At 38.9% G+C, this 20,750-nt stretch overlaps 1 protein-coding gene across 1 annotated transcript in view; it reads left to right on the top strand.

The window, feature by feature from the left end:
• The window catches only part of DMD (dystrophin), a 2,981,380-nt gene that overhangs the window by 1,104,578 nt on the left and 1,856,052 nt on the right, over window positions 1-20,750 (top strand). The window lies entirely within an intron of this gene.

Genomic DNA, 20,750 nt, shown 5'->3' with positions numbered 1-20,750 from the left:
GTCAAAAGACAAATACAAATTAAAATAAAAATATTACATAAAAAGACCAAAATGTACATGTGAGTGAAAAGAATAAACAACAATAATTACTCACTGCTAGGATGCTGCAGAATTAATGGTGAAATATACCCTAGAGTCAAATTCTACTGGTGATTGCTGCGCTCCACAATACATTTTATATTATATACAACAAATCGCTGGTGTGCCATATCAATCAATTGTACATATATTAACATGTGCATTAATTCATATAACATATGCAAAACTCATCAGTATATAGAAATAAAAAAAACAAAATCCAGTCCAGAGATGCAAAGGTAAGCATGTATCCAGTGAAAGTAGTGTATACAAATTAAACAGGAATGGTGCATATAAAGTTCATGAAATAGCAAAACTAAAAGTGCTCTGTGCAAAATCACTGCAAGACCAAATGTGCAGACACACTCACCCGCAGGTATGGACCTATGCAAAGGTGGGTAAACAAGGCTTATATGAATGTGTGTCCACCCAATGACATGGGGTTACTCTTATGTGGTCCAGATCATAAAAGAGACACAATTACAAAACAGACAGTGTAATAAGTTTATTAAAATAAAAAAAACATGCAAAATATCACTTGCATATTGTAGTGCCGTGTCCCGGCACTAGGAATGATCTGAGAGCTGTACAATCTGTATGCACCACTGCGATCCCTAAAGCCAGGATGTTTTCTACTCCGCAAAAGTGAAGTTCAACATGACCTGAGAGCCCAGCCCTATGTGTTTCATTATATACCCCATACTAACTTGCCATTGGTCCCATTTATCTTGTGATTGTATAGTATAATATCTGTTTGGTTCCAGTTGGCTGATAGTTCTTACATGGTCAGATCAACTTACAAACAAACTATTTTTAAAAAGCAATTACAAAAAAAAGTTAAAATTGTATACCAATCCATTGGGACAGCTCCATCTTCTGTCCACATGGCTTATGGCACGTAGCTCGTATTTCTTTATTTTTGCCATTGAGTTGTAGGCCAAAGTTGGTACTTATGCAGAATGTTTAGATGTTATGGTATTTCAAGGGGTAAATGGGTCATTGTATTAGGTCCTACCACCTAAGGCCAAAGCAACATGTTTTAACTCCCTTTGTGCAGAAAATAAATACATAAAATAAAAAAGTGAACACAAAATAATAAATAAAGAATGGAAATTAAAAATTATCATAATACTGTATATGCCCCAGCACCCATATACTCATGTATGCTCTCCTAATAATAGTCTACCAGGAAACAGTTCAAATCAATATCAATATTTAACCCTTGGGAGGTCAGAGTATCGAGCTGGAAAATCCATTGTGTTTCTGTTTTTGAGACCTCACTTTTGATATTTATAACTCTCCAATGTTTGTGGATCCTATCTATGCCAAATAAGGTAAGCAGAGATGGATCCAACATGGGCATTTCAGCACATAGGTGAGCCCAGTGGACTGACATGGGATGAATTTATCAATTTTGAATTTCTGCCTTGTAGAACCATACTGGAACTCCACTTATTTTCTGGTGGGGACTCCACTGGTTCTGCAGGTCAAACGTCTCCTACATCATATAAACCCTATTTAATCCAAGAAGGTAGTATTTATATGGGGGAGGGTCAGGTATATTTCTAACTATTCTATGTCTTAAGGCCGGTGCTTTCCTGTATATAAATCTAGGTGTATTGGGCAGTAATTGCCTATGTGGGGGTCCATACCTGCGGGTGAATGCACACTGTGGTGGGAGTCTGTACGTTTTGTCTTACAGCGATTTAGCAAAAGCACGAAGCACTTTTAGTTTTGATACTTGGTGAACTTTTTATGCACCATTTCTGATGAACTTTTTTGCACTAATTTAATTGGCTAAATGCTTAACTTTGTATTTATGAACTGGATTTTTTTTTTTTAATTCTATATACTGATGAGCTTTGCATATGTTATATAAAATGATGTACATTAAAGGAATACTAAAGGTTCGTTTTTTATTAACTAAATTGATTGCTGTAAGCTAGAGCATTTAAATATCACTTACCTTGTTTTTCAATTTGCCCTCCAAACTAGAGTAATCCAGATTTGAAAATGCCATTTCCTGTCTCTCCTCTTCTTGATTTCCACTGGCATCTGAGCCATTTTGCATGGTGGAAAGCAGAACGTACTCGCCCCCTCCCTATGACTACAGCCCTGCTTGACCTGCATGAAGACGCTCTCTATCATTCACAGGCACGGAGGCAGGACATAAGTGGGCATCTCTAGTACACTGTAGCTCTGCCTCCCTTGCATTCTTGTTCTTTAGCAGAACGCTTTATGCCTTCACTCCGCCCCAATTGAAAAAAATGTGGCTTTGTCGGCTGGGGAGGCGGGAATGTGTGTGTAGACTGGGAAATAATTAATAAGTATAGGCGGGGGGGCGGGAGGGGGTGTATACTAGGGGTGGAGTGTGGCTGTGTGTGTTCATGAGAACTTTGCTCGTTCTCGTCTGCCGTTTAAAAAAAAATGCTCTGCACATGCTAATGCTCTGCTAAGCCTAATGGGAACTGTAGTTCCCATTAGGTCGTGACGTAGCAATAATGCATGTGCACCGCAAACCAGGAAGTGAGTGGGAATAATGATTCAGGAGTGATGGAGGTGTATAAACCAGCGCGATTTTAACAGGTATAACAGTAGTTATAATGGCAATCATTACGTTTTACTTTATCAGCAACTGTCGTTAATTGAAGTGGAAAATATTTTTGTCTTTACAACCCCTTTAATATATGTACAATAGATTTATACGACACACCAGCACTTTATTGTATATACTATAACATTTATTGAGAAGCGCAGCAAACACCAGTAGAGTTAGACAGTAGACAAACTGTATGATTTTCCATTCCCAAAACTATTGGGGTAGTAAGTTGGGCCACACAAGAAAATGTCCTGGGGAGGCGACACAGACCTGTCTGTCCTCACATGTTAGTATACACAATTAGCATTATTCTTAAAGGAACATACAAATAATACAATTCCTCAATCTTCTTGGAGGGTTTTAATTACTGTTTATATATAAAAAAAAAAAAGTAAATAAATAAATTACATTTGAAACCTAATTTGTTTGCACGGGCAACAGCTTTACTACTGTTTTTTATAGTTTTGATATATACTGATATCACATGAATTACTTTTCCCCTTATCTAGTATTTTAATGAGAGTTGGGATGAGGTTTTTCCCATATTCATATTTTATAAACAGCAAATGTTTCATATTGACTCCTCGGGTAGGGTGTAGGATAAGAATGGTAGCATAATGCATAGTTCTTTTTGTTTCAAGAGAATAATTGAAGGGTTTGGATTTACATCATGCATCATCTTCCATAATGTATACAGTACAACTTGTCTTTTTTCAAATCTGCCAGGGACAACTGCAATTCTCAATTAAAAAGCAGATACCGTATTTGGTGAACTCCAAAATCACAGTCTAGCCATCCTGGTTATTGATAGAGTGGGGCTGGTTTTCTAAAGGCCAATGGGCTTTTAACTTTGCAGGAAGAATTGTACTATGCAAGGGAATTTACCCTTAGCTTAGTAAATGAGGTGAAGCTATGCTGATTTCTATCACCCAATCATGTGCAAGCATAAATACAGTCTTTTTTTTTCTTTGCACTGATTGGGTATTCACTAGGAAACAAATCCATTGCCATAGTAAATCAACCCCAAAAAGACTAACCAACTAAATTCACCTATCAATGAAGATGTGTGTTTTGAATGTTATTTAAAAATAACCCACCTAACGGGGACACCTAGAAATTAATGGATATAACCAAAAAACACTACAACGCTGACCATCCTATAGTGATAAAATCGAATATACCAGGTTAAAAAAGAGGCACTGAAAGATACTTATTCCCAAAGGTATATGAATAAAAATGTAAATTACTAGAAAATGTCTGACACTGTGGTGCTGGCAAGGCTGCTTTCATTTGTGGGCTGGAAATCCACATTCTGTAAAATAGGAAGGGAGAGGAGAAAGTGCCAAACTGGCATAGTGTAGCACAATTTATTAAGTAAAATACCATATATATAATTTTATTTATTACCTTGGGGAGATGCAGACTGGAATACTGCAAGCACTGAGCAGCAAATTATATCATCTGTGATGTACAGTATTTCAGTTATCTTGCAAACCGGGCCTGTTAGTGGGCCCTGAGGACAGGGTTGATGACCAGTGATATACTGCACTACCTATGTGAATTACAAAGTAATTCCAAAGATTAAGCAAATGATTAGAAGAATGGGATGGTAGCAAACCACAACCAAACTTATTTTGTGTTCAAAGAATGTTAAGTAGTATAAACATTTGTAGTCTGACTGGATTTTTAGTGTATATACAGTATATATAGCAAAACATTTTTTTTTAGTGATTGATAGCATTTAACCTCCCTGGCGGTATGATTAATTCAGATTTTAGGTGCTGAAAGCCGTACCATTATTTTGCATGGAAATTTGGCGTTTTATATTGTAGGCCTGTAATTCTTAGAAATAACTCACTTAAATCTGTCCAAACAAGAGTCTAGTAGACATTCCGGGTATAATAAAATTTGAAACACAAAATCATAAATTATAATACAATAAATAAATATAAATAATTATAACAAATAATATAATAATAATAATAAAAATTAATTCTTTAAATTTTTTGATGATGAATTTCCCCACAAATCACTATAGCTCAAATCTGCAAGTGATTCTAATTTATTATCACTGTTTTCTAGCTGGTCTAAAACCACTTTTGACATAAAGGGACACTTTTTGGTTGCTATGGACAATCTCCAGTTTCCAGGCAGAAAGAACAGTTTTTATTTTATAAAAGTGCATGTAGGACACTGGGCAGACCACTAGGGACAAGGGGTATGTGTATTTTTTACATACAGTACTGTAATCTATAAGATTAAAGTATACTGTAGGTATTGTGTTTATTTACTTTTTTAAATTTGGAGCCGATCTCTGCCCCGCGCGTCTTAACGTCGCAGGGAACGGAGCTTGGCGGCATTTGGCACTGTGAATCGAGCTAGGAGGACACCGCTCGATCACACAGCGCGGCGGCATTGCAGGATCGCTGTCTTGAGTCTGGCTCGGGGGTTACCGCTTTTGGTCATGAAATTCCACCCCGAGCCTGACTCAGGAATACCGCCAGGGGGGGTTAAGAAGTGCTAAGACCACTGAAAGTTTATTTTCTGTGTTTCCTGTTTGGAATATTCTTTATTATGTCCTTTCCTCAATATACAATGGAAGGTGAGAGGAAAATCCTCAAAAGAAGGAGAATTCCCCTTTTAGAAAGATAAAATACTAATGCGCTACCAAAAAGTATTGATAATAAGTAAAAGTGCTATTTAGTAAAGTGCTAAGTCATAATGAAAAAAGCAGCTTAAACTTCTGTAGCGTTGCCAGCACCAGTAGGTATGTGTGTATATACATTGAAGTAGCGCTAATTACTAAACACAATAGCGCTATTGTGATGAACTTTATTGTATTATCCTTTTTTTATTTCATTCAAGTTTGACGTTTTTTTCATCAAAAATCTATATGAAACTGCCATCTACGGTGTAGGATCATACCACTCTTAGATGCCGTAATAAATGGGTAGAAGATATAGGGGATATAGATTAGAACCAGTGGGATAGAGCTTTAGAATCCATCCCTGTAGTCGGTATCCGCGTCTCATAGACATTCACAAATATTTATTCTGCATAGGGCATATAGAACACCAGTGCAGATGTATAGGTGGGGGGGGAGAGATTCACCACAATGCAGATGTATAGGTGGGGGGGGAGAGATTCCCCACAATGTCCATAGTGTAAAATACACCAGGGGGATTTTATTCATCTAATATGGAAATGTCAAAAATGACACCAGTATTGGGAGGAAGTCTCCCAGTGCATAGCTAGACTGGCTCAGGCACCAGTTCCATTAGATCCCTTGGTGTACCTTCTTGGTGCCATAGATGCCAAGCTGTTTTCAAAAGGAATGCAACTTATTATAACCAGACTGTTATATCTGGCGAGAAAACTTATTGCACAACATTGGATGGCACCAGGGGCACCCTCAGGGAGACAGTGGATCCAATACGTAAACTCCTTACTTCTAAGAGAAAGATTGTCATATAGTCGCAGGGGGGAAACTAGCAGGTTTGATCGTATATGGCAACCATGGCTGGAGGATGCCAGTCTTGCATTGTCACAACTGGTAATGGACAGACTAGTGGGGGTTAGAGAGGGAAATAGAAAGCAGTTAAAAAAAAAGCATTATATAAATGAGAAAAAGTACACGTACCAGACCTTAGAGAAGCCTGGGGGCAGAAGGAAAATGACACATAGATATAATAAGGTATGGATAAGGTGATGACCAAGGGGGGGAGGGGGGAGGGAAGAAAGAAAGAAAAAGAAAAATAGAAATAACACACAAAAGGCTACACGGTTGAGTATAAAAATATTGTTTAATGGAAATATAATTAAATGTCTTGAAATGTGTAATGTATTTTTTGTATATGACTGAAAGCACAGAGTGTACCACAAGAGCAAATAAAAAATAAATAAAAGTTTGACTTTTTTTTAAATATTATTAGAGGTCGACCGATATGGGTTTTTCTCTGGCCGCTGCCGATATTTAGAAATCGCGGCGGCCGATAGCCGATTTATGATGCCGATCTTTTTGGGCCGATATGTTAGGCCGATTTTTCAGGCGCTTTTGGGCTAAACAGTAAAGTTAGCCCATATTTTGTTTTTCGTCCAAAATTTTTCATTACCTGTTTTTGGGTATTATATATATATATATATATATATATATATATATATATATATAAATAAATTAAAAATGTAATACACAAAAACAGGTAATGAAATTTTTTGGACGAAAAACAAAATATGGGCTAACTTTACGGTTTAGTTATTTTTTATTTAATTAAAGTATATTTTTTCCCAAAAAAAATTGTTTGAAAGACCGCTGTGCAAATACCGTGTAACATTAAATATTGCAGCAATCGCCATTTTATTTTCCTAGGGTCTCTGCTAGAAAAAAATATATAATGTTTGGGGGTTCCAAGTGATTTTCTAGCAGAAAATACAGGATTTTTACTTGTATGCAACAAGTGTCAAAAAAGATTTAGCCTTTAAATGGTTAAACTGAGAACTCTCCTACACGGAGTTCAGTTAATTGATAAGTAGCAACATTGTATATCTTTTTTCAAAACTTGGCAGTCTGCCCAGGAGAGTGAAGTCTTCTACGGCAAACTTCAGGCAACTTGCATTGACTTCTATTACAGAAGCTTTTTGCAAGTCGCGGTGCTGAAGTTTAAATCAGCTTTTTTAAAGCACAAATCGGCCGATGCCGATTAATTAAAAAACGCCAAATATCGGCCGATATATCGGCCAGCCGATATATCGGTCGACCTCTAATTATTATACACTTGAGGAATATCTTTATCTTTGCTCTTTATTGTTTATTGTGTATAGTAATTAGCGCTACTTCACTGTATATACACACTCTCCTTTTAGACCATTGTCTTTGGGATGGGTGTCCCTCATTTCTTATTCTGGTGACATCTATGCAAGTTTCGATTTCCTTTTACTTTCTGTCATGGTGATAGGGGGATCCTCTCTATTTCTCCACTATCAGGGGCCAGAAATCAAATAAAAGCCTATAAATAAAAGGGGGTTTCAATCTTACTCCATCTAAAATTAAAAAAGTTGTGACTATACATATACTGTATATAAAGTCTTAAGGGAAACCTGCCAGGAGAGAAGTTTGGGAGCTACTACCATTGATGTTTTAGCATTGTTTTAGTATAATGCCCTGTACACACGATCGGATATCTGATGAAATCTAAACCGATGGATTTTTTCATCAGATATTCGATGATATGCCTACACACCATCGGTTAAAAAAACGATTGTGTCAGAACGCGGTGACATAAAACACTACGACGTGCTGAGAAAAATGAAGTTCAATGCTTCCGAGTATGCGTCGACTTGATTCTGAGCATGCATGGATTTTTAACCGATGCCCACAGATGATCGTTTTTTTCTATCATTTTTTTAACCATCAGATAATTTTAAAACAAGTTCTTAAGTTTTTTCACCGATGGATAAAAAAACAATGGGGCCCACACACGATCGGTTCGTCTGATGAAAATGGTCCATTTTCATCAGACGAACCGATCGTGTGTGCGCGGCATTAGTATCAGAGCTTTTAGGATGATCCACCCTTCACTGCTTGCCGATTCACTGACCTTGTATATTCAGACATGGGGTGCCCTTGTTGCATGCATGTTTCAGGTCAGTAACCAATTAATGACATCAGCATTAGCATAATAACCCCAGAGACTAAACATTCAATAAAAAGTGTACATTTTACAGCTTTCATTCATGTTCCCTACTAAGAAGTTCTCTTTAAAGTTCAAATGTATGTATTATAACCAATATATATATATATATAATATATATATATATATATATATATATATATATATATATATATATATATATATATATATATATATATATATATATATATATACTTTATATACAGTGCTCAGCATAAACAAGTACACCTCTTTTGAAAATTAACATTTTAATCAATATCTTAAGGAACACAAGAACAATTTTAAAAATGTTGACAAAACTGAGTTTTATAGAGTAGTTGTTTAGCTCCATTACATAAAAGTAAGGTTAATAATATGACTTAAATTACAAAATCTTCTGTTTTACTTAAATTTACTTAAATTAAAAATGAATACACCCCACAACAAAAACTACTACATCTAGTATTTTGTATAACCTCCATGATTTGTAAGGACAGCACCAAGTCTCCAAGCCAAGTTGGTGACATATTGCATCATGTATCTTATTCTATTCTTCATGAAACAACCTCCTTTAGAACATGAATGCTGGATGGAGAGTAATGCTTAACTTGTCTCTTCAGAATTACCCATACTACAGGTGTTCAATTGCTTTCAGATCATGAGACATACTTGGCCATTGAATCACTTTCACCCTTCTTCAGAAATGCAACAGTGGCCTTAGATGTGTGCTTTGGATCATTTTAATGTTGGAAAAGTGTACAACGACCAAGGGCATAGAGTGATGATAGCATCTTTCAATATAGAGCAGTACATCTGTGAATTCATGATAACATGCAGCCCCACAGAAGGACACTGCCATCACCATGTTTCACTGTAGGCACCACTAATTTTCTTTTGTACTCCTCATCTTTGTGACATCATATACTTTGGAAGCCATCAGTTCCAAAAACATTTATATTGGTCTCATCACTCCGGAGTACAGAGTCCCAGTAGTCTTCTTCTTTTTCAGCATGGGCCTTGGCAAATTCTAGGTGGGATTTTTTGTAAATGGGATTTAGGAGAGGCTTCCTTCAAGCACGAGACCCATGCAGACCATTCCTCTGCAGTTTACACTGTATTATGTCATGGGAAATAGTCACCCCAGTTTGGCTCTCTACTTCTTTAGCTAACTGCAGTGAATTGCATGATGATTTTCTTCAACTCTTCTCATCAGGAGATGCTTCTTTTGAGGAATTATATTCCGTGGATAACCTGAATGTGAGATGGTTGCAGTTCCATTTTTGTTACATTTTTGTATCACTTTTGCTACATTATTATGACTGATAAGTAAAGCTATGCTGATCTTCTTGTAGCCGGCACCTTTCTTGTGTAAAGAAAGTATTTTCTTTCTCAGGCCTTGTGACATTTCATGTGGTGCCATTGCTGACAACTTGAAATGGGAAGGGGTTTTCTTTGTTAACCACTTGACCACTGGGCACGAAAACCCCCTTAATCACCAGACCAATTTTCAGCTTTCGGTGCTCTCACAATTTGAATGACAATTACTCAGTCATACAACATTGTATCCATCTGAAATTTTTGTCCTTTTTTCCCCCACAAATAGAGCGTTCTTTTGGTGGTATTTGATCACCTCTGCGGTTTTTATTTTTTGCGCTATAAAAGAAAAAAGACTGAAAATTCTGTAAAAAAAAAAAAAAAAATCTAGTTTCTGTCATATTAGCAGGTTATTTCTCACACACAGCATATGCATACTACAAATTACACCCCAAAACACATTCTGCTATTCCTCCCGAGTATAGCGATACCACATGTGTGCGACTTTTACACAGCGTGGCCACATAGAGAGGCCCAACATGCAGGGAGCACCATCAGGCGTTCTGGAGCACCCAGGCCAATTTTGACATTTCTCTCCTACATGTAAAAATCATCATTTATTTGCTAAAAAATTACATAGAAACCCAAAACATTATATATGCTTTTTTTTCAAAGACCCTAGAGAATACAATGGCGGTTGTTGCAACTTTTTATCTTGCACGGTATTTTCGCAGCAATTTTTTGAACGCGTGTTTTTAAAAAAAAAACAGTTTTGTGCTTAAAAAAAACAAAACAGTAAAGTTAGCCCAATGTTTTTGCATAATATGAAAGATGAAGTTACGCCGAGTAAATAGATACCCAACATGTCACCCTTCAAAATTGCACACGCTCGTGAAATTGCGCCAAACGTTGCTACTTAAAAATCCCCATAGGCGACGTATTGCAAGGTATTGGAGTATTGAGGGTATTGCGGAGTATTGGGGGGGTATTGCAGAGTATGGGGGGGTATTGCAGAGTATGGGGGGTATTGCAGAGTATGGGGGGGGGGTATTGCAGAGTATGGGGGGGGGTATTGCAGAGTATGGGGGGGGTATTGCAGAGTATGGGGGGGGTATTGCAGAGTATGGGGGGGGGTATTGCAGAGTATGGGGGGGGGGGTATTGCAGAGTATGGGGGGGTATTGCAGAGTATGGGGGGGTATTGCAGAGTATGGGGGGGGTATTGCAGAGTATGGGGGGGGTATTGCAGAGTATGGGGGGGGTATTGCAGAGTATGGGGGGGGGGTATTGCAGAGTATGGGGGGGTATTGCAGAGTATGGGGGGGTATTGCAGAGTATGGGGGGGTATTGCAGAGTATGGGTGGGTATTGCAGAGTATGGGGGGGTGGGTATTGCAGAGTATGGGGGGGTGGGTATTGCAGAGTATGGGGTGGGGTATTGCAGAGTATGGGGTGGGGTATTGCAGAGTATGGGGTGGGGTATTGCAGAGTATTGCACTCATCATTATTTTTATTTTGCAGAGTATTGCGCAGGGATGGCTGGATCTGTGACTGCAATTGTCACAGATCCAGCCCACAGTGCGGCAGCTGCTGCTGCCGCCCGATCCCCCCCCCTCCCTCTCCTCTCACACTGTACCGAACGGTACAGAGAGGAGAGGGAGGAACCGGCGTCATTACATGACGCCGGTTTGTTTACAAGTGATCGCGCCGTCATTGGACGGCGCGATCACATGGTAAGGAGCCGCTTCCATTGGCTCCTTACCGCGATCCGTGTTGCTGCGGGTCCCGTGGACCCGCCGAGCGCCGGTGATCGCGTGTGCGCGCCCGCTCGGGCGCGCAATTGTGACTCTCTGGGAGGACGTATATTGACGCCCTCCTAGAGTTAGGGAACCGCCTTGTAGCCGTATTTCGGCTATAGGGCGGTTACCAAGTAGTTAAGTAACGCACTTTTATAATCAACTGTCTGCTGGACACCTGTTTAATGAATAATTAGACTCACCTGTAGTTTAATTCTTGTTAATTAGGATTAAGATTTTCATTGGAGTGTATTCATTTTTGCAACATGGTCTTGAATTAATTTGTTAGGAAAAATACTTTTTTGTGTGTGCAGATTAACTGCTTGCAGACCAGCCGGCGTATAACAGTTATACGGCGGCAGGTCTGCTCTGCTGAGCGAGATCACGTAGCTATACGTCATCTCGCTGAGCAGCCAATAGGGGCACTCGCGCGCCGCCGGAGGCACGCACGTGTTCCCCCCGTTCGCCCCTGACGCGCGTACCCCTTCACTGCCAGTGGCATTTTTATAGTAATCAATGCATTTTTATAGCACTGATCGCTATAAAAATGCCAATGGTCCCAAAAATGTGTCAAAAGTGTACGAAGTGTCCGCCATTATGTCGCAGTACCGATAAAAATCGCTGATCGCCGCCATTACTAGTAAATATTAAGAAAAATGCCATAAAACTATCCCCTATTTTGTAAACGCTATAACTTTTGCGCAAACCAATCAATAAACGCTTATTGCGATTTAAAAAAAAAAATATGTAGACAAAGACGTATCGGCCGAAACTGAGGAAACATTTTTTTATATATATTTTTGGGAGATATTTATTATAGCAAAAAGTTAAAAATATTCATTTTTTTCAAAATTGTCGCTCTATTTTTGTTTATAGCACAAAAACTAAAAACTGCAGAGGTGATCAAATACCACCAAAATAAAGCTCTATTTGTGGGAAAAAAAGGACGCCAATTTTGTTTGGGAGCCACGTCGCACGACCGCGCAATTGTCAGTTAAAGTGACGCAGTGCCGAATCGCAAAAAGTGGCCTGGTCTTTGACCAGCAATATGGTCTGGGGGTTAAGTGGTTAACAAATCTTGGTTGCAATTAATGGCCCACATTTTCGGGAGTATTTTGTAGTATAGTGCCCCATAGAAAATATTGATTCTGAAAGTAAAGGTTTTCTGACAAATCTGTTGGGGTGTACTCATTTATGCTGGGCACTGTATATACAGTATATATATATATATATATATATATATATATATATATATATATATATATATATATATATATATATATATATATATATTCGGAAATCAGTATATGCAATCCTTTAAGTAAGCTATTGTTGATAGCTTATGTTGGTATTCAGACTGCTAAATTTTTCAAACAGTAAGGAAGCCACATCGGCCATTTTGTTGCTTATTTTTCCAAATGCGGCTGTGATTTATTGTGCTGCAAAGGAAGCTGGTAGTGCCAGCAGTATTTCCTGAAAATGGACAAAATAATGTCTGAAGCGATCAGTTGTATGACAAATCTGTGGGCTGTTTTACAGTTTGGTATAAACTTTAAATTATAGCACTTTCATAAAGTTCACGATCGGTGGCACAGATCCAGTCAAGGAAACTTATTGGTAAGATAACTTTGGCAAGAAGTCTGTTGTAATTTTTTCCAGAAATCTCTGCACTGCTTCTAAAATACTTGTGAGGCATACAAAACCTAGCGTGAGAAATACAAATCTCCAGTAGGAATTACATGAGCGTCAATCAAAATATAAATGCAGGCTGATATTGCTGCTTGCAGATAGAATGAGTAAATTTGAGACAGTTTAATAGTACTTTAATCAATTTAATATAGTAGATATAATGTCTAGCTAATCTAATAAGACAAAGGGGTAAAACAGTGTGAAAACTGCCGACATATTGTCATTGAATCAATACAAAATGTATTATAATTAGTTTATATGGGGTACTCTACTTTGCTCTGTCATTGTACTGATACATTGAAGAGCACTATGGAAATGTTTTAATGGATGTACCTTAATATGTCATATATTGAGGAAATGCACCTAAAAGCTTCTAAGCTACACAGCTGTAGCTTTATACTGACTAAGAAACTTTTTCTCTCTGATGCTATGCATACAAGTTTTTCATTCGTGATACTTGGCTATGGTATGAAAAGAAAATGTAAACAATCTTTTTGACTCTGGGCTCAATTCACTAAAGGAGATCACATGTGATATTTGGGTCATGTATCCAAATATTGTATGCAATATTTAAAAGCTCAATTCACTAAAGGTATATGGGATATTTACCACAGATAGAAGAATTGTTTGTTAATTATTGCATAAACCTAAGTATAACAATGTGGGGTTCCCTGTTAATCCATACCAGTCCCTTCAAGTCTGGTATGGATTTTAGGTGGAACATCAAAAAATAATAATAACAATGGCATCAGGCCTCCCCAATATCCATACAAGACTCTAAAGGTCTGGTATAAATTGGCAGGGGACCACACACTGTTTTTTTTTTTTTACATGTTTTAGTGCTGGCTCCTCTTTTGTTTACATTCTGCTATCACATGAGTCATGGTTGTTTGGGATGCAGCAGGTAACGGCTCCTTAACAACCAGCTATTCACTTGTTGTCAAAGATGCCAGTGAGTTCCAGCTATCTTGAAAGAGCTAGATGCAAAGATGGATTTGGAATGCTGATTCCGATTTTTAAATAATTTTAACACGTGGCCTCCTAGTTTTGTCAATGTGAATGAGAATTTTCATGTTATTGAACTGATCAGTGAACTGGTGGTAATTCCTCAAGAATCTGTCTCGATTTGCTTCATGTGTTAATGTTACCAACATTGGTTCAAATGCTTGCTCAAATTAGATGCAGGTAGTTCATTAGGGAACCACTGCTAGGAAATTGTCATCAGAACTATTTTGAATTCCCCTGCATGTTATTTCCTTTAGATAATCTGTTGCTCATCTTTTTCAGTCTGAAAAACTTGTCAAACAAGTTTTGTCTCTGCAAGATATAATCAAGTCTATATAGCAGTTCACTCTCTGCCGTAGCTGATTCAATACACTGTGGGTGGTGAGAACAGGATTGTCTATACCTGTACACAGTGCAGGGATCTCTCTCATGTTATTTACTTCTGGTCAAATGTTCTTAGCCTACAGTGTTACCTATAACTAAGGGCAAACATTTTTTGTTTTGGATAGAGTGGAGAAGGATTAGAACAAATGTCAGGTGTTTCATTGCTGTTTGTGCTCCCATTCGGGAGATTTACCCTTTCTTTTTGTCCTGTTTACTGTTATCAGTGACAGTTAAGGTAAAAGAAAACCCTAAATCATGGATTGTCGACAGAACAAAATGTCCAATGGGATCACCAGTCCTTTTGACCCTGATAACAATCAGGGATTCCCTCACTTTAAAAGTACTTCTTCCTGTTTTGGATATGGGACAGGACGCATACCTTCCAAATGTTTGAGGGTCAAGTTCTAGCACAATGTACACAATGGCCCAGATTCTCGTAGATCGGCGTATGTTTGTGCGGGCATAACGTATCCTATTTACGTTACGCCTCCGCAACTTAGATGGTCAAGTGCAGTATTCTCAAAGCACTTGCTCCGTAAGTTGCGGCGGCGTAGTGTAAATAGGCCGGTGTAAGCCCGCTTAATTCAAATTTGGAAGATGTGGGCGTGTGTTATGTAAATGTTGTGTGACCCCACGTAAATGACGCTTTTTACGAATGGTGCATGCGCCGTCCGTGGACATATCCCAGTGTGCATTGCTCAAAAGTACGCCGCAAGGACGTATTGGTTTCGACGTGAACGTAAATGACGTCCAGCCCCATTCACGGACGACTTACGCAAACAATGTAAAATTTTCAAAATTCGATGCGGGAACGTCGTCCATACTTAACATTGGTACGCCGCATGTACGCCTCATATAGCAGGGGTAACTTTACGCCGGGAAAAGCCTAACGTAAACGGCATATCTGTACTGCGTCGGCCCGGGCGTACGTTCGTGAATTCGCGTATCTAGCTGATTTACATATTTCTAGGCGTAAATCAGCGTACACGCCCCTAGCGGCCAGCGTAAATATGCAGTTAAGATCCGACGGCGTAAGAGACTTACACCGGTCGGATCTAATACAAATCTATGCGTAACTGATTCTAAGAATCAGGCGCATATATACGACCGCTCAGACTCAGAGATACGACGGCGTATCTGGAGATACGCCGTCGTATCTCCTTTGAGAATCTGGGCCAATGTATTTAGGCCAATGGCACACCCTTGCTATGTCCTCAGTTATGTAGACTATTAAGAATTTACTGTATATGCCAAAATTAACTGGTTCTACCCATTAATGGCTTTTCAAAAATGCAAACATAATAATTATAGCTAGGATGAAGGTTTAGTGCAGAAGAACACTTTTAGTAACGATTGAGGAGGAAAGTGGGACAAAAGAGATTGGATCTGAATGAGGGACAGTCCCTCCAAATGGGGGGCAGTTAGAAGGTATGCCTTAAGGCATACAATAACCTCTTAGTGTTTGAATGAAATACAATTTTTGTTTAATGTGCACTCATTTACATTTTATTTGCAAGATAGTCAGCCCTGGATACACCTGTTTGTGATTCCACACTGTTTGATGAACACTGCAGTTTAGGTTTTCTCTTTCAATCAGCTCTGACCAGCATGCACGATAACAGTAGTATCTGTTTTAATTTAAACTCTGCATGAAAATGTAATCACTCCATGCAGATAAGATTGTAAAGATGGTTTCAAGCTTTGTTATAGTGATCAACTCACAGCTGTAAATAAGCACTTTTCATAATGATTCTCCAGGGTATTGGTAGATTTTATTTCCTGTATCCCTCTCTGAGCAACAACAGAGTGGTCACTGTGTAATATAATGTTTACATAATAATTTACAATGGTATACTGTGTATGTATGTGTGTGTGTGTGTGTATATATATATATATATATATATATATATATATATATATATATATATATATATACAGTATACACTGTATAGTCTCTTTACTGTATTGTTATATAATTAAAGTTTTTAGCTCTTTGCAGCAGTCTGTTGCTAGATCATATACTGTAACACTAACAACCAAGCAAACAGCTAAATAGATAAAATACATACATTAACTACTTTAGTTATACATGCAAACTGCAGCTTCCCTCATTCCAGTTAATGAGCTGTACTCTGCAGGAGGGCTGGAGGCTGCCATGAGTATGTCCCACCCATAGGAATGAATGTGACCATGGTGTGTATGGGCAGTAAGAAAGGGATGATTTCTAAGCAAAGGTTGTGCAGCTCCACAGTGAATATTTCTGTAATGGTGGAGGAAGGTATGTATTATGCAAGGCAGGTGGGTGAGGAAATTATTTAATGGACAACTGTGCTAACAGTTAATTTGTCCTTTATGGATGCACATTTATTTACTTCAGGTAAAAGACAAGTATGAAGTTTGAAAAAACAAACCTATATACTCACCTAGGCAGATGCACCATCAATCCAATGCATCATCTGTCCCTCATTGCCTCTAAGACCAAGAACAGTCTGATCAAAGACCACTGATCACTCGGTTCTCAGTCTTCAGTGAGAAGAGAGCTGTGATTATCATTCACCAATCTCTGCTCTGCCCTTCCGGCATTTATTGGTAACACTGGGCTGTCAGGAATCTGGGTGGATCCCGACAATAATGTCATGATCTCTCCAGAGTCTGGACAAGCTGAATTACATCAACCAACAGCAGACTTTAGCCCACCGTCAGTTGAATACAGGTCACAGGAGTGCAAAAGGAAGTGCACTCCTGTGACCTAAAGGAGAAGTAGGGCCAAATAAGCTTTAGCCTCACTTTTTATTTAAGCAATATAGCTTAGTTCAGAAACCTCCCCTTCCTGCTGATTGGAAAAAGAAGGAGCAGCAGAACACAAGTGAGTTCACACGTGATCTTTCTCATTCTAAAAGATTGTTCAAACAGCTCACTGCAGAGCAGTATTGTTCTGATCGATACAGCGAATCAACCTTACACCTCCCAATGTAATTGCTGGTGTACAGGGGGTTTCAAGGAAGGGGATTAATTGAAAGTTAGCATATAGAAATATAGCCCTGAATTTTGGGTAAGGGCAACATGTGTTGTTCACTAGAATAATTGGGTGCATAATAGACTGAAGAGGCTGGGTCAGACCAGAGATATACATATATAAATAAACTCTGCAGTGGATAATTATATAAAGATAACCCCACTGACATGGAATATACCTGATATGTTACATTTTTAAAAGAGTAAGAAAACACAACATGGGTTGGTCATTAAATTGAATTGATAGAGTTTCCTAAAAATTTTAAAGGGTTTTCTATTTTAATCAAGAAAGTTGGAAATCTCTTGTTTACAGGAATCCTACAGATTATCTCATTAGATGCACACCTATTAGCAGCTCTAAGGCCTCGTACACACGACCGAACATGTCCGCTGAAACTGGTCCGCGGACCAGTTTCCGCGGACATGTTCGGTCGTGTGTAGGGCCGACCGAACAATTTTCCGGCCTAGCGGACAGGTTTCCAGCGGACAAAAGTTTCTTAGCATGCTAAGAAACTTGTCCGCTGGAAGCCTGTCCGTCGGACATGTCCGATGGTCAGTACGACTCATCTGACATGTCCGCTGGCCCGAAAACCCGCGCATGACGTCGAAGTGATTCGACGCATGCGTGGAAGCATTGAACTTCCGGGTATGCGGACGTGGCGGCGTCAACGTCACCGCCACGTCACCGCGCTGTCTGTCCATGGGGATTTTGGTTTGATGGTGTATACAACCATCAGGCCAAAATCTCTGAGCGGACATGTACGATGAAAACGGTCCGCGGACCATTTTCATCGGACATGTTCGCTCGTCTGTACAAGGCCTTAGTCAACCTGTAGAGTCAGAACTGATTAGCTGTTTCTTTTTTTTTTTTTTTTTATAATTGGCCCAGCCAGTTGGTGAAGTTCAAAGCCATAGCTAATTCCATTTAAATCTTCTCCTTTTTACTGTGGGAAGGTGTAAATATGAAATATATTAGGTTATTTATTTTGTGCAAAATACTTTTTGAATGAGTTTAAATCCACTGTGAAGCATGGTGTTAGTTATTTTCATCATTACTTCTAGTCACAACCTGATTTTCTCATTTAAATGGTGCTATATTTGGGAGTGCTAAAGTCCATTAGTTTGGTGGTTGCACTAAAAATTGAAAAAGTCAGAATCAGAATTCTAGAAAATCATAAAGTCATTCACATATTCAGCTAGGAAGTTATACTGAGGAGCAAGAAAAAATACATTTGGTGAGGAGCTGATATCAGCATTCTAAAACAAGGAGCTCATCATTACTAATTTAGGGACACAATATAAACATCTAACATCCAGACATTATTGATTTATCAAACAATTGTTTATTCAACCAACATTGGCAATTCCATACTCAAATTGAGTTTTGTGAGGATGCATATGGGAATTGTCTTATCTTCTAAAGAGTATATGGCACTGTTCAGAAAATGTCGCAATCAAATACCACTGCAGGACAGCACTACCAGGCCCTGGTCTCCCTTACACCTCTCTGCAGCTGGACACAACAGGCTGATCAACCACCAACTGTCCTTAGACATTGATAGAGCATCTATGTGATGAGGTTTTACATTTGGGAAGCTTTTAGTGTTAGATGAATTGCACAGGGCAATGCAGTGCAGTCTCATTAGCTTACAGTACTGCCCAAGTCCCAATCTGAGTATTGGGAGAGGGCGATAGAAAACATCAGTTTAAAAACTATGCAAACAAATAAATTGACCTCCCCTATTTCCCAGTTCAGTTTTGCACAGGGTATGTCACTTTTTTACTTCCATATGACACCGAAAGTCATAAATCTAAAACAGGAAATAATAAGGTTATTTTACTGCCAATGCAGAAAATATGTTTAAATTACACACATCCGTGCCTCAGAATAGATAAGAAGACTGCTGGATGGATTGATGGGCTGGCTCCACAGACACAGGCTTATCAAGCAGCTGTCGACAAGTCGGTCGGTCAGGAGAGGGCTGTGGGGCGCCTATAACACTTGTCCCAGGGAGAGCTCTGATGGAGCCAACTCACAGAGGACACTGTAGTTGTCAGGATAAAATGTTTCGGAGGGCATGGCCTCTTTCCTCAGATCCACCCCCTGTTATTCAGAGAGCCCTTTTGTAGCTAAAATTAATGGGCCTGTGTTTTTTAACCCTATAATCAGAATTTATCAAACTTCTACTGAAAAACATATAGGGGATAGTATGACAACTAGATTACATTTAAAGCGGATCTCCACTCTAAAGTGGAGTCCCGCTGATCGGAACCCTCCCCCCCTCCGGTGTCACATTTGACACCTTTCAGGGGGGAGGGGGGTGCAGATACCTGTCTACAGACAGGTATCTGCACCCACTTCCGGCCCTACGATACGGGCAAAGGACGGGTTTTTTCCTTCCTTCCCGTCCGTCCCCCCGTTGTATGCTGGGAACACTCGGCTCCCAGCACACAGCGGGAGCCAATCGGCGGGCGCAGCGCGACTCGCGCATGCGCCGTAGGGAACCGGGCAGTGAAGCCGGAGCGCTTCACTTCCTGGTTCCCTCACCGAGGATGGAGGGGGGAGCAGCAGGGTGACGAGCGATCGGCTCGTCATCTGCTGCGATCACCGCTGGACTCCAGGACAGGTAAGTGTCCTTATATTAAAAGTCAGCAGCTGCAGTATTTGTAGCTGCTGGCTTTTAATATATTTTTTCTCGTTGTACATCCGCTTTAAGACCAGCATACAATATGCCTAGGGTATAATTTCATATATTTTCTCTTGAAAAAAATATTTGGATTACAATTGCAAATGAAAAATAATTGTATGATAGCAAAAAATAAATAAATCATAAATATCAGTAAAATTGGATAGGCTAATAATAATAATAATAATAATAATAATAATAATAATAATAAAATTGCTATATAATTCATTCGCAAGTTCTTTCTATATACATGCATATATGTGAACACAAACATATACACATATATACACACACGTTGATTCTTTTATCATTATTGTAGTATAGATAATAGATAATACAACTTTACAAGAGGTTTTCATCAGTCCAAACCGATCGTGTGTAGGCCCCATAGGTTATTTAACCTTTGGTCAAAAAAATGAGAACTAGCTTTAAAATTGAACCGATGGACGCCTAACCGATAGGTCAAAACCGATCGTTAGTATGCAAAAGCATTGGTTAAAAACCTACGCATGCTCAGAA

This window comes from Rana temporaria, chromosome 2 (genome assembly GCF_905171775.1).
Source record: "Rana temporaria chromosome 2, aRanTem1.1, whole genome shotgun sequence".
In the NCBI taxonomy this organism is placed as follows: domain Eukaryota; kingdom Metazoa; phylum Chordata; class Amphibia; order Anura; family Ranidae; genus Rana; species Rana temporaria.
Note: the sequence above shows the minus strand (reverse complement) of the source record. Positions and strands in the feature narration are given on the sequence as shown.